The sequence below is a fragment of the Nelumbo lutea genome, chromosome 2, assembly GCF_056320005.1.
Source record: "Nelumbo lutea isolate HS-2025 chromosome 2, American lotus-T2T, whole genome shotgun sequence".
In the NCBI taxonomy this organism is placed as follows: Eukaryota; Viridiplantae; Streptophyta; class Magnoliopsida; order Proteales; family Nelumbonaceae; genus Nelumbo; species Nelumbo lutea.
In genome coordinates, this window is record NC_142685.1 from 57,143,457 (window position 1) to 57,165,835 (window position 22,379).

At 40.6% G+C, this 22,379-nt stretch overlaps 1 pseudogene across 2 annotated transcripts; it reads left to right on the forward strand.

Moving 5' to 3' along the window:
* Positions 1-697: 697 nt before the first annotated feature.
* On the forward strand, positions 698-21,154 carry LOC148870899 (pentatricopeptide repeat-containing protein At5g66520 pseudogene; annotated as a pseudogene). 2 transcript variants are annotated; one of them, XR_016106525.1, is made up of 3 exons: positions 698-2,870; positions 20,422-20,713; positions 20,803-21,154. The product of XR_016106525.1 is annotated as a pentatricopeptide repeat-containing protein At5g66520 pseudogene, transcript variant X1 (transcript). The 2 variants fall into 2 exon arrangements; XR_016106526.1 differs by having other exon boundaries at positions 20,422-21,154.
* The last annotated feature ends 1,225 nt before the right edge of the window (positions 21,155-22,379 follow it).

Sequence of the window (22,379 nt, forward strand, 5' to 3'; positions counted from 1 at the left end):
CGTAGGCCTCACGAGACGTGTCTGAGATCACCAGGCCATCTAATCCAGAGCCCGTTCCACACCCGAAGATGGACTCCACGTAAGCTGATAAGGCTTATCTAGGTCCGTCCGATTCAGGGGGGGATAGAGATAAGACTCGTTGGCTCGTGACATGATCTCGAGGAGATCAGAGACAGTTGGCTTGCTTTTAGAAGGAGGCTATGTGGCACCTTGGCAGGTCAGTGAGTGTGGTGAGCTGCTCGGACCCCGATGCTAGCTAAGTGACCCAAGGTGACCTGGACTGCTGATATGTTCGAGAGTGCTAAGATGTCACCAAGTCGATGGGTCGCTCCATGTGTCATCATGTCACTAGTTGGGCAAAATTATCCATCAACTCATACGCAACTCATAAGTTCTTATTAGAATAAGCTCTTATTTTTAAGCGCTTATTCAATAAACATTTATTTTTCAAATAAGCACTAAAAATGGAAAAAAATTGGCCTTAGACTTTGCTTAGTAAAAAAGGAAAACAAAGAGTAGCCTGGCTCGGCCCAGCCCACGGTCCGGCACAAATCTACTTGGGCTAGTGTCAGGGCCGTGCCGGGCCTGACCTTTTAGGGGTTCCGAGTCAGTCAGTGGCACGGGTGGTCCGCAAAATCGTGAACGGTACGGCCCACTTTACCAACTAGGCCTTGTTGGTTTGATGACAGGAGTTACTGGCTTGAGGCCGGTGAGTTCGTTCATTCGAGTCTTCTTCAACAAGGAGAGCTATAATGCCTATTGCAGTTGCTCCGGGAGGCACATATTTTAATTCAACTTTGGTTCTGACATAATGAGAAAGTGAAGGTAGAGGCCTGCACCACGAGGAAGCCCAGACTCTTCTTCTTCGTTATGTACTCGATAACCGTATTAACCAACACCCAATCGTAGTCGTAGCTCCCCTGTCAAGGAGGAAGAGGGAAAACTGGGGAACGGAGAAAACAGGAGAGAACACGGCCAGAAAACAGACCATACAAATGCTGGTCAATGCAGGTAAAGACACCAACAAGCCTCCAAAGGACTCTTCGTTCTCTCCTGCAACTGTCCTCTACTGTAAACCACTTGAAGCAAATCCACTGTCGCCTTCTCGTCCTTGACCTCCACCAAGACCAATTCCTCATAACCAATCTCATTACTGTCCTCTCCCAACGCTTTCGAGCTATCAATTATTCCTTCTCCATCTTCACCCACACCCACAATCCTAACACTTTCCTTTTCAACGCCATGATTCAAGCTTTGTCTGAAACACCCGGGTTTCAAAGCAATGCCATTCAACTTTATATCCTCCAAATGCGCTACGGAACTGAACCCACGAGAAGACCCAACCGCTTCACATTCCCCCCATTACTTAAGGCTTGTGTTGCCACCTTCCGTTTGGTAAAACCCATACAGGAAATACATGCTCAAGTAACCAAGTTCGGAACTTACTCAGATGTCTATGTTGGAACCACTTTGCTGGATTCATATTCTAGATATAGTGAGGTTGAGTTCGCACGAAGGGTGTTTGATGAGATGCCGATTAGAAATATAGTATCTTGGAATTCCATGGTTTCGGGGTTGGCAAGGTGTGGGGAAGTATGTACTGCGAAGCAACTATTTGAAAGGATGCCCGATAAGAATTTGGTTTCTTGGACAAGCATGATCTCAGGCTATGCACAAAATGGGTATTTCAATGAGACCTTGGCAATGTTCGATGACATGGTTGCTTCAGGCGTGAAGCCAAATGAGATTACTTTGGTAAGTGTCTTATCGGCTTGTGCAAATCTAGGTGCGCTTGGGCTTGGGAAGAGGATACATTCATTCTTGGAGGATAATGGTTATGGGTTGGATTTGTTTCTGGGAAGTGCTCTAATAGACATGTATTCAAAGTGTGGTATGACAACTGAGGCTCTTCAAGTATTTGATAGGATGCCAGAGAGGAACGTGGTTGCTTTCAGTGCAGTGATTGTGGGGTTGGCAATGAATGGTAGGGGGCTGGAGGCTATTAGGATCTTTGAGGATATGAGGTTCCAAGGAATGTTACCCAACGATATTACCTTCATTGGTGTGTTATGTGCTTGCTGTCATGTGGGTTTGGTGGATAAGGGGCAATATTATTTTCATAGCATGACAAGGGAGTATTCTATAGTTCCCAAGCTCCAACACTATGCATGTATGGTTGATCTCCTTGGTCGAGCTGGCCTTCTTGATCAAGCTTACCAATTCATCACAGAGATGCCTATCAAGCCAGATGTTGTGGCATGGGGAGCTTTGCTTGGTGCTTGTAGGATCCATCGTAACTTTGAACTGGGTGTACATGCTGCACACAAGATTTTAGAGCTAGATCCCCAACATTCTGGAGGTTTTGTTTTTTTGTCCAGTGCATATGCTAGGAGTGGAGATTGGGATGCTGTGAAAAAGGTGAGAATGATGATGGAAAAATCAGGGATGAAGAAAACACCTGGGAGAAGTTGGATTGAAATAAACAACGTTGTCCATCAGTTCTTTGCAGGAGATAAGTCCCATCCCCTTAGTGACAAGATTTATATGAAGTTGGATGAGTTGGCCAGGCTGATGGAGTTTGAAGGTTATACACCTAATGTGGAGTCTGTATTTTATGACATAGAAGAGGAAGAGAAAGAACAATCATTAAATGTTCATAGTGAGAAACTAGCTATTGCCTTTGGGCTGCTCAATAGTCCTGAAGGAACCCTCATTAGAATTGTGAAAAATCTCCGGGTTTGTGATGATTGCCATTTTGCTATAAAACTGATCTCAAAGATTGTAAGGAGGGATATAATATTAAGAGATAGCAACCGTTTTCATCATTTCACTGGAGGGACATGTTCTTGCCAAGACTATTGGTGATAAAGGTCTAAGAACCAGTAAAATTAGTTACTTTTGGCTATGGCCAAATAGATTACTTCTTTCTGTGTCTTTTATGGTTCAATTATTGCTTTGCTGATTTGGATTTTACTCTTCTTTTAGTGTGTTGTTATAACACCTACTGATCATTGATTGAGGTTTTTATTCTAAATGAGGAATGATAGCCAGTAGTCAGCAGCCGAAACTTTAACCTCTGATTGGTCGAATTATTAGTTTTATGATTTAAATTATTAGTTTATTTTTGCTTAACTAGTTATTTTGATGTTAGTAAATCTGCAATACAAATTTGATATTAAAGGAAAGAGAACAACTTTGGTTTTAGTTTCTCATATAAAGTAATATCTATTGGTTAAGTCTGTTATTGTTCTTCTAATTTTATTTTTTTATCAGGTGTTAAGCAAGGATGAATTAGAAATCTTTCTGGAATTTGAAAAGGGTTTTGCTTTTCCATTTTTTTATTTACCTTTCTTATACTTGGATATGCTGGTGTGAAAATTTTAATAAGTTCTCATGCAACATAATTCACTCAATCAAGTGATTGAGTTTTTATTATTTTGGGTAAGGTCCATTCAGGGAATCATACGGATTGTTCCCCTTAATTACATCTCCACAAGAAAGTAAAGAACACCTTTTGATTCTGACTTGGAGAAATGAACGCATAGAACAAAAGAAAAGAACAATAGGGTACTTAAAAAGAACTTTTCATTTGCTTTTCTTTTACATCAAGTGTACAAGAATGAGAAGAAAGAAGAAGAAAATACAATTGAGAAACTATACAGCAGCTATACATTTCTCTTTTCTTTTTAATACAAAGAAAATTTCCTTTTCACTCATTTCTTCACAATAAACTGTAGTCAATCAGATGAAATTCTGATTGTAGACAGCCTTAATCCTTGGAATTTTGCATACAAAAAGGGAACTGTAGTCAAATCAAATTGAATATTTGATTGTAGATGATTTTCATCCCTCTGCTCTTCATTTGCATTTGAAGAGAACCATAATCAGCCTTTGAGAATTAGACTGTAGATGGTTTAATCCCCAACTTTGTCTTGAAAGAGGGACCATAATCAACCAAGTAGAGGCACCTGGTTGTAGATGGTTTATGACTTTATTCCTCTCTATTTCCTTTCTCAAAAGTAAAAACAAAAGAGAGAGAAAGAAGGATACATACCAGAAGACATAAACAGGAAGTATTCACAGAGAGGACTTTCCTTTTTCTACCTATATTAGTGAGACACAGAGACTTTTCCTTCCTTGCCTTCCCTTGAGTACTTCTCTTTTCTTCTCTCCTTATCTTTGCTTTTCTTGAGAATCTCGTGAAAATTTTCTCGAAGAGTCTCTCCATGTGTTTCTAGCTTTCCCTTAAATAAGGGATGGGTTAGTTATGTAACTACCTCCTTCTCTTAGGTGAAGGACACCTGTCCCTCCCACTTAAAGAGAGGGAAATCCCATACGGAATACTTTTTTATAGTTTTAATGATTTGGCTAGCAGACTAGCCAACCCACTTATTTGAGTTCTAGTCTATTTAAATATTATTTGGATTAAAAAAATTGCCTTCAACAGGATACTGTAACTGGAGTAACATGTTGGTGGATCTAGGATTTGGGTTGAGATTGAGCTTGTAGGATTCTGGTCCGTTCTTTCTTGGTTTTTTAATCTTGTTGTGGTAGGAGTGTGGTGTTTGGGGTGTGAGGTGTGAAGTGGGGTCTTCTTTGCTTTCATCTTTTTCGACTGCTTATTTATCATCTAAGAGTGTATTATTCTCTTTTTTAATAAATTTCTTGTTTACAGTGGTGAAAGACTGTGAAATAAATTTAAAAATGACAGAATATATAATATAACAAAAATAAATCAACAAATTGCTTTACTTAATTGGAAGCCATGATACTGGATGCTTAAACATGCTTGGCTTATCATTATGTTGAGACAACATAATGATATAGGTCGGGTAGGGGAAGCCCCTTTCTATCCAGCAATGATGGACTAGAAGTATGGGTAAAGAAGATTTCGGATGTGAGAAAGGATTATGACCTGGACCGGACACTGTAGATTTGAATCTGGGTTTCATATCTGATCTCTTGCAAGTAAAATTCAAGAAAAATTACAAGGCAGCAGCTAATAGGAAAGGACGAGGATTTGTGGGTTAAAGAAGATTAGGGATCTGCACTCTGCAGTAGAGAAGAGTGCAGCAAGAGAAAAAATATGGAATAAAGGAAGAAAAGAAAGAGGGGAGAGAGAAGGCATACATGCCAAAGCAGTACTCAAATAGACACTTTATTTCATGTTCAAATATGAAATCTTGATAAAATAAAATGGTCCTACAGAAACATGCAGTGTCAGCCCGCTTTTGTTCTAGTCCAAAGTCTAAACTCTAAACCTGATTACTGAATTTTATTAATTAATAAAACGTGAGTACAACAAAGTAGGGATCCCAAATAGGGAGGCTGGCCTTGGCTAACCTCCTTACATGAAGACAACAGCCCCTAGCCAACTTGACCCCATTACAACTGATCCCTTGATATCCCTTGCTTTGCTAATTCATATACCAATACATTGGATGCCCTTGGAATCCAAAATCCAAATCGCTTTTGCTTGCCGCTCCTCTATAATTCTTTGTAGCTCCCTAAAGATAAATCTATAATTTCAAGCTAACTTCTGTTCATTCTTTAACCACCCAATGGCTATTTTTGAATCCTTTTCAACATCAACTTCTTTTGTATTCCTTGCTTTTTTTGAGGGAAATAAGGTGTTATATTAAGTATCAAAAACATGTACAAAATGAGCACCCAAAGAAAAATCAGGGTGCTGTTGCTGCTAGAGAAGTGTGCTCTATTTACACAAGATTTTTCCAACATATCTGCATAAGAATTGAATTCTTTGGGAATCCAAGTAATTGAGACTTGCAACTGGAGTGCAAGATCTCTTGCTTCAGCTTGGAAATGATCATATAAAGCCAAGGGCCTCCCTGTTCATTTTAATCCATCCAATGGTGTTGGCTGAGTCTTCGGCAACTGTTATTGGAGAAAGACCTAAGTGTTTAGCAATGTGGAGACCAGTGAGGACTGCTAAGATCTCTGCTTTCACAGAGTTACTATCTCCAATTGGACCGTTGTAAACCCAGATGATGTCACCTCTGTTTGTCAACAAAAGACCACCAATACCAGCAGGACCAGGATTTCCCATGCAGCAGCCATCAAATTTTAAAATAAAATCACTTGTAAAAAGGGGAGAAGCTCTGGGAGGGGTTTGAGCCTGAAGCTTTGTTGTTGTAGAGGAGTGAAGTATCTACAATAAATTCCTGTGTAAGTTATCCAAAGAGATGCCAGCAAATTCCTTGCTTTTGCTCTCCTTAATCCTGCAAGTGCGGCCCAAATCTCTGCCCCTATTGAGGTTCCTGTTCCTAGGGTCCAAAAAAGAACTCAAGGACGTTTCCATTTTCATCCCTGAAAATTCCACCTGTACTTGAAGGCCTAGGATTACCCAAGCTACAGGCCTACAACCATCAAAATTAACTGGCCCAAAGATGGTGGAACCCAACTGACCAAAGGCTTAATCTTCCAAGGACAAGAGCTTGCCATTTGCCTCCAATTTCCGATAATGTCATCTACTATGAAATCAAAATATAAGTGTGCACCACTTTGATTGAGAGGTTGTCGATGATTTCTTCTATACCTCTTTCCTTGTCCTTGAAGAGACATGCATTCCTTTCTTCCCACATGCACCAAAGTATAACTGCCTTGGTACATCTCCAAAGCACCTTCCCTCTTCTCTTTAGATGTAAATCAGTCTTCTAAATCTGATGTAAACTTGGGAAAATTAGAGAGAAAAGAGGAAGAAAATAAGAGAACAGCAGTGCAAGAAAAGGAAGACAGAGAAAAGAGGAGGAGGAATAAGAAGAATTCGAATATGTCTTCCCTCCCTTCTCTAATCCTTTTTACTAAACTTCAATTTGAACATAATTACAAGTATACCCTTAAGTGGGCAGCCAGCTAGGCAGTAACATAAAGAGAACTAGCAAAAGAAATAACAGGCCCATTAGCTAACAAATAAATAAAACATACTACAAGAAAAGATACTAGGGCCCATTCAGCCTAGTCTCTTTACACTTCCCCTCAAGCTGAGCATAGATGTTAATCATGCCCAGATTGCTTATATAGTGTGTTAGCTTCCCTCTTGGAACTCCCTTGGTCAAAATATCAGCCAACTGCTCTTCTGAGGTGATGAATGGCAAGCAAACTTCTCTTGAGGAAACTCTTTCCCGTTTAAAATGTCTATCAACCTCAATGTGCTTAGTTCTATCATGTTGAGCAGGATTATGTACAATATTAATACTTGCTTGGTTGTCACAGTAGAGCATTATTGGCTTTTCATAGTCAACTCCCAATTCTTCTAAAAGGGATCGTAGCCATTCTGACACACCATGTTCCATAGCCCTATATTCGGCTTCAATAGAGGATCTGACAGCAACAAACTATTTCTTACTCCTCCATGAAACAATATTCCCTGCCACCAAAGCACAATAACCTGAGGTGGATCTCCTATCATCAATACATCCTGCCCAATCAGCATCAGTGTATGCTTCCAGCTTCATGTGTCATGTTTGGCAAATAGAATACCTTTCCCTGGAGTACCTTTCAAGTAACACAGAACTCTTTCTGTAGCAGCTAAATGAGTATCTTCAGGAGAATGCATAAATTGACTAATAACACTCACTGCATAGGAAATGTCCGATCGAGTCATGCAAAGGTATAACAACTTCTCAAGCAGTCTCTGAAACACTCCCTTATCAAATAAAAGTTCACCATCTATAGCAAAAAGCTTGTGATTGGGATCAATAGGAGTGGATGCTAGTTTAACACCAAGTTTGCTAGTCTCAGCAAGGAGGTCAAGGACATATTTGCGCTGAGAAATGAAGATATCATCTTTAGATCTAGCAACTTCAATGCCCCAAAAATATCGGAGATCTCCTAAATCCTTGATCTCAAATTCAGAGTTAAGAAATCTTTTGAGTTTACTAACCTCTTGGGTGTCATTACTCGTGACCACAATATCATCAACATAGACTATCCAAAAGGACACCAGAGAGCCACTTCTTTTCAAGAACAAGGTATGATCCGATTGAGTTTGTGTGTAACCAAATGAGACAAGAACAACCTTGAACCTCTCAAACCAAGCCCAAGGAGACTATTTGAGACCGTAAAGAGATTTTTGTAGTTTACACACCTTCCCTTGCATTTCCTTTCCATACACCCCCAGAGGCAAAGACATATAACCTCTTCATGTAGATCGCCATTTAAGAAGGCATTTTAACATCAAACTGGTGGAGAGGCCAATCAAAAGTAGCAGCCAGATATAACAAAACCCGGACTGAGGTCATCTTAGCCACATGAGCAAATGTCTCAAGATAGTCAATACCATACATTTGAGTGTAGCCTTTAGCAACCAACCTGGCCTTAAACCTCTCAATAGAGCCATCAGAGTGATATTTAATGGCAAATACCCATTTGCAACCCATTGGTTTCTTCCCTTTAGGCAAGTCAACAATATCCCAGGTATGGTTCTTATGCAAAGCATCCAGTTCAACCATCATAGCATCCCTCCATTCAGGTTTATATAAGGCTTCTGGTACAGACCTGGGTATCACATGGGAAGAAACAAAAGCAAAAAAGAGTAGTAGGTAGGAGATAGAAGGTTATAAGATAGGTGTTTGGAGATACAATGGGCTGTACACTTCCGCTTGCCCTTGCGGAGAGCAATAGGAAGATCAAGGTCTGGGAAAGATGTAGATGGGTCAGAGGAAGGCTGACCTGTTACCTTAGTAATGATGGAAGGAACAAGAGGCTCTTCTGTAGGAGTGGAAACAACTTGCCCATGTCTGAATTTGTGCCTTTGATACCACCTTTGAAGAACAGGATGAGGAGGAATTATAGGAGGATGAGGTGGAGGAGGAGGAACAGAAATATTGGAGGTAGGCCTAGTGGAAGAAGTGGACACCTCATGAGATAACTCAAAAGGAATAGGAAGAAGTATTGCTGGAGACATAGCAAAGGGTTCCTCTAATTTCTCCCCCTTAGGAGGAATACTAAAGAAAGGAGTAGACTCAACAAATGTGACATCACGAGATACAATATGAGTGCCATTAACTGGATTAAAACAACAATATCCCTTCTGTATGGGGGCATATCCCAGGAAAACACATTTACGAGCCTTAGGTTCAAATTTGTGCCTTTGATGGCTATGAACATGCACATAGCAAGTGCACCCAAAAACACGGAGAGGAAGAGAAAAGAGATCATCATCCGGAAAGAGAAGGCTAAAGGGGGTTTTAAAGCCAAGAACCCGGGAAGGCATACGGTTAATTAAAAAGGTAGCAATAAGGACAACATCTTCCCAAAATTTTATAGGAACATGGGATGTAAAAAGGAGGGATCTGGTAACTTCAACCACATGTCGGTTCTTCCTTTCCGCCACTCCATTCTGTCGTGGAGTGTAGGAACAAGAACTTCGATGAATAACCCCAAAAGTTTCAAGATAGGCTGAGAGGGTTTTTCTCAAAATACTCCTTAGCATTATCAGAACGGAATATTTTGATCCGGGTGTTAAACTGGGTAAGAATGAGTTCATGAAACTTGTGCACAGTAGTTGGTACTTCATCCCTGGATTTCATGAGATAAATCCAAGTGTAACGAGAGTAATCATCAATAAAAAGGATAAAGTACCTGTAACCCCCCATAGTAGGCAAATGATATGGCCCCCACACATTAGAGTGAATAATTTGAAAAGGATAAATAGATTTTTTATTGCTTACTAAATAAGATCGTCTACAATGCTTTGCCAGTTCACGCGATTCACAATGAAGACTTGATAAAGACACTCCCTTAAACATATTTGGAAATAAATGACTCAAAGCAGAAAAAGACAAATGACCAAACCGAAAGTAACATAACATGACTTTGTCAACAGACTCTAACAAGACTGACTCCAAGGCAACTCCATTAGGTGGTCCAAGAGCACAATTAGGTGTGTCCAACAAGTATATTCCGTTCACCTTATGGCCACTCCCAATCATCCTCGGAGACTGTAGGTCTTGAAAAGTACAATGAGTGGGAAAGAAGGTTATGCTACAGTTCATGGATTTAGTCAATCTACTGACAGATAAAAGATTTGTATTAAGTTTAGGGACATGAAGGACAGAGGATAAATAAAGGGTGTCAAAGGTTTTTATATTCCCTTTGCTAGAAATGGGAGCAAGGGACCCATCAGCAATGGATATTTTCTCTTTACCAGAGAGAAGGTGGTATGAACAAAAAAGGTTAGACAAGCTAGTCATATGGTCTGATGCACTAGAGTCAATGATCCAAGGGATTTTATTATTACCTGAAACTGAAGCATGGTTTGCAGAAGCACAAATACCTGAGTGAGCAAATGCTGCTGCTGATGATGTGTTGCCTGAAGAGTAGGATGTAGAAACAGTAGCCTCCAAGTGACTTAACAACCTACCATACTTTTCAAAATTTGCCTCCATTGCTGCCAACTGTTCAATGGTGGACTTCTCTTCACTCTCCTTACTTCCTTCTTCTGGTATTGTGGCAACACTAGCTGTCTTCGACTTTCCTATCTGACTGTCCTTCTTAAAATTGTTGTTATTCTTAAACTGGTCAGGAAGAAGATCAGGATGAAGCTTCCAACAAGTGTCCTTCGTATGCTTCGGTTTCTTGCAATATCCACATACCTGCTCCTTCTTCTCAGTTGGACCCTTCGGCTTTATTCCTTTATGTGCAAAGTGTCCCATAGATGGACTCTGTAACTGAACCTGCCGCCTACTCTCCTCACTACTCACCATAGCATATGCCTGGGCAAGAGTAACATCATCTTTGGCTAGAATATTCTACCTAATGATGTCAAACTCAAGGTTGAGTCCAGTAGAAATTCAAACACCATGTTTCTTTCCACCAACTTCCTAAACATTTCTGAATCATTTTTAGTCTCCCATGCAACTGTCTCCATAACATCAATTTCCTGCCATAAGGATTACAGTATAGAATAGTAGATTGCCACACTCTTCTCCCCCTTTCTTAGATTCTTCACATCACTTTTGAGCTTGTAGACTCTAGCCACATTCAACTTCTGTGAATAAGTTTTAGTAACACTGTCCCAGATCTCCTTGGCAGAGGACATCCAGAGATAGTGCCGACTTATATGAGGCTACATAGAGTTGACTAACCATCCTATGACAGTATAGTTTTCCTGTATCCATTTTTCATATTTAGGATCTATCTCTTCGGGTTTCACTTTACTGCCTGTGAGGTACCCTAATTTTCCTCTACTACAAACATAAATCCTTATAGATTGTGCCCAAGCAAGATAATTTGTCCCATCTAGCTTGATTGTGGTCACACCAATCAAAACGGAATCTACCAAGCCAAGCCCGGAAACTGGCACCTGCTTGAACTCACTTCCGTATTTCTCCATTAATCAAACAAAAATAAAAAAACCAGAATTTTGGTCCTTATAAACTTACTTGAAGTCAAACTAGTACCCAGATGCTTGAAAACTAGGGTTTCACTGCGTCCGACAGTTGGGGAGAAAGAGAGAAGATGCAGCCGCTCCTACCAGAGCTTCCCAATCTCTTCTAAACCTGAACCGCCCTCTTTTAGGAGTCAAAAGACACCTCCCAAGCACAAAGTGCCACACCCAAAGCTTCACTTTTACTTGTAACTTCGAAAATCTCTAATCGGCTAGGGTTTTGGGCAGAAACAGTACAACACCACTTCTTGGCAATATCCGACCAGATTTACACTCTCCAAACCCTCTACCAACTAGGCCAAAGATCCTCTAAACTATAGAGAACCTATCTCTCCATACACTCTTTTAATCGAAAGGTGTATAGGAAAAGAGAAAGAAGAAAAGAAGGAAGAAAGAAACCTGCTCTGATACCAAGATGTAAATCAGTCATCTAAATCTGATGTAAACTTGGGAAAAAATAGAGAGAAAAGAGGAAGAAAAGAAGAGAACAACAGTGCAAGAGAAGGAAGATGGAGAAAAGAGGAGGAAGAAGAAGAAGAGTTCGAATATCTCTTCCCTCCCTTCACTAATCCTTTTTACTAAACTTCAATCCGAACATAATTACAAGTATACCCTTAAGTGGGCGGTCAGCTAGGCAGTAACATAAAGAGAACTAGCAAAAAAAATAACATGCCCATTAAGATAGGCCCGTTAGCTAACAAATAAATAAAACATACTACAAGAAAAGATATTAGGGCCCATTCAACTCAGTCTCTTTACATCTTTGACGGAGAGAATGAGTTGAGGAATAAGCTCAATCCACCAAAGGAACCTAGTGTTGAGGGCCCGGGAATAGGATCTCATCACGGGTCGGTCCATAGGGAAAACCTCCTGTTTTCCCTTGTTCCTTCCTGCTCTTGATGAACCTATCTTGGCGCCTCTTGGTGATTTGTTCAAGAGATCACCAACTCCTAACTCACTTCAACTGAATATTCAATATCTCATTCGATAATGGGGTCTCCTTAAATAGGAGATTACAAGAGTCCTAATCAAAGGGAGTCTCCTTGCTGAATAGGGAGACTTCCAGTTCTATCTTGCTAAGGATAAGATAAGCTAATCCTAATCTGATAAGCTACTAACGAGATAAGATAAGAGATAAGAACAATAAGATAAGAACAAGCAAAATGAGCTAATCTAATCTAGATAAGGCTGCTGTTGCCGAACTGGGTAGGATGAGCATCACTGAATCACTGCTGCTACTGGCGGTGGGTCAGGTTCCTGTTGCTGCCGGCAGCAATGGTACGTCTTCTCGAGGAAGGCGTCCATAACATTACTCCCCTCCTGGACTACGAGCTTGTCCTCAAGCTCAAACTCTGGATATGTGGCTTGGAACTCTGCCAATGGGATCCATGTGGCTTCTGTTGATGGTAAATTACACCATTCCACCAAGACTTCAAGGATTCCACGATTGAAACGAGAACGGGTGACAACTTTAGGTTGGGGGACCAGCTTGCCATCTTTCAAGGGTGGCAGGGAGGGAACTTGGTCCGGGGGAACATCTGTAAATGGCTTCAGCAAGGAGATGTGGAAGACATCATGAATCCGGCTGGTCTTAGGCAATTCCAGCTGGTAGGCCACACTGCCAATCCGTCGTAGAACCTTGTAGGGCCCATAGAACTTAGAGGCCAGCTTCAGGGCAGCCTTGTGGCGCAAGGAGCGTTGCCGGTAGGGCTGGAGTTTCAACCAAACAAATTGTCCTGGATCGAATGACAATTCCTGGTGGTGCTTGTCATAGTGGAGCTTCATGCGGAGCTGGGCCTGCTGTAAGCGAAGGCGGACGTCGGTTAGGAGGGTGTCGCGTTCTTGTAAGGAGTGATCAATTGCTTCCAAACGAGTGGAACCCGGCTCGTAGGACAGCAAGCGGGGAGGATCCCTGCCATAAACGACACGAAAGGGAGTCATGTCGCGGGAAGAATGGTAGGTTGTGTTGTAGCAGTACTCAGCCCAAGGGAGCCAATCCACCCACCGTCGTGGTTGATCGCCTACGAAACAGCGGAGATACATCTCGATTGTGCGGTTAACCACTTCCGTCTGACCGTCGGTTTGTGGCCGGTAAGCTGATGAGTAGGCCAGGGTGGTGCCTTGTAGCCGGAATAACTCTTTCCAGAAGGCACTAGTGAAAACCGAGTCTCTATCGCTGACTATGGATTCTGGTAACCCATGTAAGCGAAAGACATGTGTAAAGAAGGCGAGGGCAACCGAAGTGGCACTATACGGGTGTGATAGAAGAATGAAGTGGGCGTATTTAGAGAAGCGGTCGACTACCACGAAGAGAACTGATTTGCCACCTACCTTGGGTAGTCCCTCAATGAAGTCCATGGAGATGTCGGCCCAGATCTGTGTCGGGATGGAAAGGGGCTGAAGGAGGCTTGCCGGGTGTAGGTTTTCCCTTTTGTGCTGTTGGCATGTGGAGCAATTCTGGACAAAATCTCGAATAGAAGTCTTCATACCTCGCCAATGGAAATCAGTCCGGACGCGGTGTAGTGTTTTTTGAATGCCCTCGTGGGTGGAGTTATGGATGCTGGTGATGATGGTGGGGATCAACGGGCAGTCTGGTGGAAGATGGACTCGTCCCTTATACAGTACCAACCCGTCTTGAAGTGACCAATTGGGGTCGGCGGTGCCAGACTGGATCTTCTGTAGCAAGAGCGACCATTCCGGGGACTATGGTGCTGCCCTCCTAATGTCGTCAAACAGAGAGATCCGAGGTTGGGAAATGCTACATAGAACCATCGCGTCTTCATCTCGCCTAGACAAGGCATCAGTTGTGCGATTTGAGGATCCTGCCTTATATTCCACCCGGAAGTCAAACCCGAGCAGTTTGCTAACCCAATGCTGCTGAGGGGAAGTGGTGAGACGCTGCTCTAACAGGTATTTGAGGCTGTAATGATCAATTTTGACGACGAACGACCGCCCCCACAAATATGGCCTCTAGTGCTGGATGGCTCGGGCTAGGCCAATTAGTTCGCACTCATAGGCTGGAAGCTTCAGGTGCCGGTCGGCCAGTCTGCAGCTGAAGAAAGCAATCGGGTGCCCTTGCTGCTATAGTACGACCCCGATACCCATTCTGGAAGCATCGCACTCGACTGTAAATTCGAGGGCGAAATTAGGTAATTGCAAGACAAGGGTGGAAGACAGGGCATTTCTCAGTGTTAGGAAAGCTTCATCTGCTGCGTCGTCCCACCGGAAGGAATTTTTCTTCAACAGGTTGGTTAACGGGGCTGCCAACACTCCATAGTTCTGTACAAATTTGTGGTAGTAACCCGTTAAACCGAGGAGCCCGCGTAAGGCCTTGGCTGATTGAGGTTTGGGCCATTCTTTTATAGCCTGAATCTTGGAACTATCAACTGTCACACCCTGCCCATGGATGACGTGGCCGAGATAAAGAACCTGTCGCTCTCCGAAGGAGCACTTGGACCGTTTTAGGAATAATTTGTGTTGGCGTAGGAGCTCGAAAACGGTCCTCAGATGGTGGACATGTTCTACCCATGAACTGTCGCTGATATTTAGCCACTGTGCCGGTCTGTTTAAGGTTAATCAGCTCACCCAGTGGGTTGCTGGTCAGTGGGGGTCCGAACCTAAGAAGGCAATGGGACTTAAACTGGGGCCAACTGAGCCCGGGTTCTTCTTGCTCTAACCGATAAAACCAAAGTTGTGCTTCCTCTGTTAAGCGAAAGGCAGCTAGACTTACCTTATCCCGGTCATCTGTCCGGTGGTTCCGAAAAAATTGCTCGCAGCGATACAGCCAGCCTAAGGGGTCTCCGTTGCCGTTGTACGATGGGAATTCCAGCCTGCTGTACTTGGGGACGATTGCGGTTCTTTGGCTAATGGACTGCTGCTCGCCGGAAGACTCTGGCAGATCTGGTCGGCGGCCATTGGCGGCTGTCCCTCCTTTAGAGTTCCCTTCCTTGCTAGAAAGGATTAGCTCCATCAGGCGTCGCAGTTCCCTCACTTCGTCTTTGATCTCACGGACTTCGGTGGTCTCCACGAGTTGGTGCTCGAGGTCGTGGACCCTGGATGGTAGCTGCTCCAGATCACCCATGATGCCTTGTTCTGATACCAAGTTGTTGAGGGCCCGGGAATAGGATCTCGTCACGGGTCGGTCCACGGGGAAAACCTCCTGTTTTCCCTTGTTCCTTCCTGCTCTTGATGAACCTATCTCGGCGCCTCTTGGTGATTTGTTCAAGAGATCACCAACTCTCCTAACTCACTTCTTCAACTGAATATTCGATATCTCATTCAATAATGGGGTCTCCTTAAATAGGAGATTACAAGAGTCCTAATCAAAGGGAGTCTCCTTGCTGAATAGGGAGACTTCCAGTTCTATCTTGCTGAGGATAAGATAAGCTAATCCTAATCTGATAAGCTACTAACAAGATAAGATAAGAGATAAGAACAATAAGATAAGAACAAGCAAAATGAGCTAATCTAATCTAGATAAGGCTGCTGTTGCCGAACTGGGTAGGATGAGCATCACTGAATCACTGCTGCTGCTGGCGGTGGGTCAGGTGCCTGTTGCTGCCGGCAGCGATGGTACGTCTTCCCGAGGAAGGCGTCCATAACACCCAGCTGATTCCAAAAGGATCATAAGGTTTAAGAAATAGAAAGGCTTAAAACCTAAGAGGCTAAGACTTTATTTGGTTAGTGGATCCCACTTAAAAGCAAATCTAGAAAATAAACAAAAATCAACCCAGATTCAAACTGACCCAAAATGACCAAACAACCCCCACATTAAAGATGCTAGAAGGTTCTGAGTGTCTCTTTAGGTTCTGAATATTTGGGGGGTCTGCTTCAGCCACACCTTCTATTAGAGGTCCCTCTAGGGGGCAACTGGACCTGTGTACCCATGGTCAAAACCCCCATTTTCTGAGATTTCTCCAAATTGTGGATAAACTTTTTCCTTCTTTTTCCTTCTCCTCCAGTCCTGCATCAATACAATACTGGTACTGACACTATATACAACATTAATACTATCAGAGTATATTTGTTGTTTTATTTTCATAGGAAATGCTTTGTCACCTAATTCCTTAATGTTATTTCAACAAGAATATGGATACCACACTTTTAGAACTTCATGAATACCAGGGGTTATTAGGGGATTTTTATAACAGAAGAAATAGCTGAACTGAATGATTTTGCTTTGTCTTTTAATGAATTAATTATTACGGACGTTGTGAGCTCCTTAATGGCTGAAGCTGAACTTGGGTTGGTTATGATACATTTGAATATTTTGTTATTTAATTAATTTATTCACTAAAAGAAAAAAAAAACAATAAGTCATTCAGTTAAGCCACTTCAGCTGCTATCACATGACCCCTAAGTATTGAGAGAGGTAGCTAATTTATAAAACTAAGCATAAAATAAAAAGTTCTTGGCACATTGGACTGAAAGATCATATCTTATCCTTGTCCTGGATTTTGAGAAGCTAGGGATCATGCCCCATTTCCCATGTAAGTGTTCACATTTGAATCCATATATGGCTTCATAGATGATAGATTGGAAGCATATTGTTGAATCTATAAGGCAGAACTGGTTGAATAACCACAGATTTCCTTAGTTGTGTACATGTGTAGTCATATTCATAAGATCCCAGACAGGGAATTCATTTTTCACATTAAACAATGTGGAATGTGAAAACTTACATTATGGACTTATGGAACATTCTGAGGCTCCAATTAGTTTTTTTATCAATAAGAGGCTCCAAGTAGTTAAAAGCTTAGACTACATCTTACACATGTTATTCTCACAGTGATTTTATCCCATGTTACCAAGATAACTGTACATGCATAGAGTATTGATATGAAACATGAGAAATACTCAGTTCAACACTGTCTACTGCATGGACAATTCTAGATATACTTAATAGTGTTAACTTTAAAAATATATAAATGCTATGCTATGTTTTAACAAATTATACTATACAAATTCTGTATACACTATGCATTTAGTTAAAATCGGTGAAACATAAGCCTTGAAAAGTCAAATTAGGCTGTATTTGTTTCAATGTAAAAAAAATGAAATAGAATTTTTTTTTCAGGCTGACATATTTGTCATATATTTTCATCCCTTTTACAATTAAAACTTTTGTTTTGCTTGTCATTTACATCAGAACAAACATTGAAGGGGTGGAAAATGAAACTTTTGTTACAAAAGAGGCAGAAGCAATAGTTGAACTATTTCAGTATGAACACTGAAATATTTTACATAGAAACAAATAAAGACTTAGCTTCAAAAACTGGTTAGAAAAGTAGAATATTAGCATATTGATATATTATATGAGATGCCTGTACCTGAATCTGTGTCTAGGATTTTAGGAAATGGAGTCTTACCTTCATTTCAAGCACCCATAGTCCATGTAAGTACCATGTCATGGTATCATTGATTTTATCTATCAGTAAATTTCCTGGTGCTATACAATTTTTTTTTTTCTCCATGTTCACATGTTTGATCAATTAGAAAATCTTTCACTAGATGTAGTTCTAATTTTTGCTGGCATATTCAGTTAATCAGTTCTGGGATGTCATCCCAGATTGTCTTGTGAGGCTAATTACTGCTTCATGACAGTTTACAATTTACTGTAGCAGTGAGATAGATAACAGTCTTTAGAATTTAGAGAAACTGGACCTTATATAGTTCTTTTGGATAGAGTTTTCTCTTTTTCCTTCAGTACTTGATTTCTGCTAAACTTTGCTAGGGGTTCACCACTTGGAAGAAGCTGTCTTTATCTTTAACTTTGACTATGGGCAACTGAAACTGGTTTTCCATGCACATGAGGAACATAAACAGGTACCTAGGGACATAAACTGGTTTTCAAAGTTAAACTTGAACTAGGGGTTGAACTTGGGCAAGCCTGATCTGAACTTCTGTATGGGCTGTTCTTAGATCATCAGGCTTCAGGATTGATCTTAGGCCTGCAAAGTTGGGCCTGACAGTTGGGATTGAGCCTCAACTTGAGCAGACGTGACATTTTCTGATAGATGGACCACTATCTCTATGTGTGCAATACATATTTAGGTCATGCATATCTATGTAGATTATGTACTTGCTCACTAGTTTAACTCCTAAAATATATTTACACTATATACAGCATTAGGCCTAAGCCCATGTATGAACATGGACGTGCACCATGAGCATTATGTGTAAATTTGTGTGTGGTAATAGTTTTATGTATTTTATTTTACTTTCCAAATTGGACTGCAGAGCCAAAATGGAATTATTAACCTGACCAACCTACTCAGGTCCAAGCCCATACCGAGTTCTGCATGGATTTAATTCAGGTGGACTTTGACCAACCAGCTTGGGTTTTACCTCATATGGAGCTGGGCGTTGGGTTAGGACCTAGTTAGGGTTGGGCTTGGGTTGGCTCTAAAACCTGCTTGCCCCAAACCCAATCTATTGGGATGGGTGGAAAATGGTAAAGGTTAGGATAGGGTTGAGGCATCAAATATCCTGATTCGACTGTAATATAACATGTTATATTGTGGTTGGTAAGGTCTCGTGCTGGTTGTAGCGGACACTTGGGATTGAATCCCACCTGCACCTGGGTTGGGGGATAGGCTATCCCCCGTTGTGCTTCAAAAGATATAAAAAAATGTTATATTTTCAGTCATATATCTTTTAAATCTTTGTTTGTACATGAGGGGGAAGATAGAGAAGGGTTCTGTCAGGTAGTTTGTAAAATATTACATTTATCTACTGTTAGTATATTATTCTTGTGTATATAATATGTGTCTTTGCATGTCGTGGTGTGTGATTTAATCCAACCAGTTTAGTATCATAACTGGGTTGGGTTAGGATCAAGAATGCTGGGCCGAAAATCAGGTCAGTTAGGGTTTGGGTTGAGGTTACGTGTTAGGCCAAGATACCACAACCAAATCCAATGCATCTCAAGTTGCATCCCTAACCATATGGTTGTTCATGTGGCATCCTTTATCCATCTGTTAAAGCATATGATCTTCAATCATCTTCTTCTCTGATTAATACCTTTGCTCCAGTGTACAAGTAAGTTCTAATTTTATTATTAATGTATATATTTCTGCTGAAGTCATTTTACCATGGTCAACATGTCTGGCATATTAAATGTGCTAGCAGTTTTTAGTTGTGCTTGAGTATTGGAGCATAAACTGTTTCTTTTACCTTTTCCTTTCTTCTTTATTGGTTAATGTTTCCACAATATTAGGCATGGAACCTAATGTGCTTGCTAGATTTTTATTTATTTATTTTTAGGACTTGCCCTGCTTTTTCCCCCATTTCTTGTATCCTTAAATGATCACAAGCTGTTTCTGTTCTTGCCAAGGATTTGTTTTGGGGTGCTGGGGTTTTGCTAGGGTTTTGTCGTATTTTGCTTTTCTTTTGTTAATGAAACATTATTGAATTGAAAGTTTGACAAAACCCTAGCAATTCATTGGCAAAAATATGACAAAACCCTAAAAGGATTTGGTCAGTCAAATCTAGCTCTAGGCAGGTCTTGTTTAGTGACCAGTCTTGTATAGACAGAAAAAAGATGGAAAAATAGCAAGTAGGAGATGGTTCATGGGTCTTTACAGGGAGGGATAGTTTGCTACATGTCAATAATATGTTTGCCAGAGTTTTGAGTATAGCTTACTATGTCATGATAAATTTAAGTGCAAGTTACATAAAAATGTTGGCACTTTATCATTAGAATTTCCAATGATAAATTGAGTTTTACATGTAAAAGTGCCATGTATAGAAGGGTTGTACTATTTTAGCAAGACAATAATTGTTGAGTTCAATATAGACTGTCTTAATACATCTCATCAAATTTTAGTCCAGTTTGTTTTGTTCTTAAACCTAATTTTTGTTTTCCTGAGGTAAAAGAAAAATTGCAATTTTCTTGGGTTAAATAATTTTGTCAGTAATGGGTTTATCTTTCTTAATAATCCAGGAGTTTGGGATCTAATGATTTTCACGACCTAGTTTCATTTACCCTTTTCTCTTTTTTGAATCTCCAGAATGAAAATCTTTGTGAGCGACTTGCCCACGGATACCTTTTTTTAGAAGCAGAGGTTGCATATTGTGCTTGGCATGAGTTCTGTGAGTCTGCTGTGGATTTCATTGCTAGGAGATCCAGACTTGCTTTTCTTGATACTGATGCAGCAGGCTTGCCACATGTAATTCAAATATTGGCTGCTGAGCACAAGCGTGACAAATCAAGGCAGAAGCAAGAGCTACAGAAGGCAAGGCAATTCTTGGAAGCTTTTAAGTCATGTAAGAATACTCAATTCCATGATGGAAAGCATACAGGTCAGACTACTACTTTTCATATTAATTTGACCAGTTTCCCATTTTACATTTCTGTCATCTCATGGGTCACTTGTTACTCAATTTGGCAGGGCTGTAAATTGAAATATAATGGTCTTTTTGGGAAGCTTAGTTTTTCCATGCCTGTAAACAGTGGTTCCCATGCACAAGAGATTATTAAAAAAATTCCTTACTGTTGATGTGAGGAATGAATCAGTTGTTTTAATTTACCTTGCCATTTCCACAAGTTTGATTCAATGGGTTGGGTTGGTGCCAGCACTGCACTTTCTATATTCCTCGTAATTTACCTGTCTTTGTTGAGGCATTTGATCCTCCTGAAATTGTAAATTTTATACAAATCTGTCAAAACATTATTTTCCATTTCCTGGGTTTCATTTCATTGTTTTCTGTAATTATCTCTTGATGTTTGCTGGATTTTTGGGATACCCTTCTCTTTTTCTTCGTTTTGGGGTGGGGTGGGGGCACTGTTTCATTGTTCCTAATGATTAGAATGGGCAATCGTCTGATTCAGCTTCTGTTCCTTGTGGGCTTTTAATTTTTCTGCATAAATGTGTTGTAATTAAGGGGGTGTTCTTTACGGTAGATGTTCTTTGAATTGCTTGGTTGCAAAACTCACCACACCCATAAAAAAGCATTCTTTTAGGGGTGTGGGCATGTGGCCGAAACCATTTATGAATGGTTTTGAAATGCAATCTATCACAATTTCTCTTCCACAAAGGTAAGGTGAGTGATTAACATATATAATGTAATAAATGACTGAAATGTACATACATCCACACCACAGTGCAAAATACCTTAGTCTCAGTTTGGTAGGAGTACAAGTACAAATATGTAGAGTGCAAAACCTTATATTTTGTATTATTCTGTATGTATTTGTACTGTACATATTTGTATTTGTATTTACACTGTACAAAATACAAGGTTTTACACTCTACATATTTGTATTTGTACTCCTGCCAAACTGAGCCTTAGGGATTGTGGTGTGATTCAAACCATGTAATTTCAACCGCACCACAGTAGGGTCCAATAGATTCAAAGATACAACACCTTATAGAGACCACATTTCTAACTCTACATTTGTTGTTATTTTTAGCTAACTAGTTCTTACTTTTAGGACAACCACACATTTATGCCCGAGATAAGGAGTGATCAAGCATGAACTTGATTGTTATTACGTTCTCATTTTTTATTGGTTGTTGCATTATCTGAGATTAGTGTAAGAGAATGGTTACTGTGGAAGGAAATCATATAAAAAAATGCTTGTAGTTCATAAGTTCTCCCTTGACCCAGTTTGTTGCATCTATTCTCAATATTTTGTTAAGCATAAACACAAAATTTCCCAGTCTAAGTGGATCTAAAATTCATTAAAAATGGCTGTGTTTCTATTACTTTATTAGTCATTCTAAGAAGAAGAAGAAGAAGAAGAAGAAGGGAGTGGAGATGAGCCCACCATCTGTATCACAGTTGCAAACGAGTATAAACACAAGCATTGATATCCCTTGAGCCAAGAATTGAACTTGCAGGCCTAAAAGAATGAAGATATGAAAGAGACTAGCCAACCGGAGGGTACCAGAAATTTGGTTCAAAGTAGAATTCAAGAGCAGAGTTGAAGGAAGAGTTCTCTATACAATCCCAATGATGGGATGGT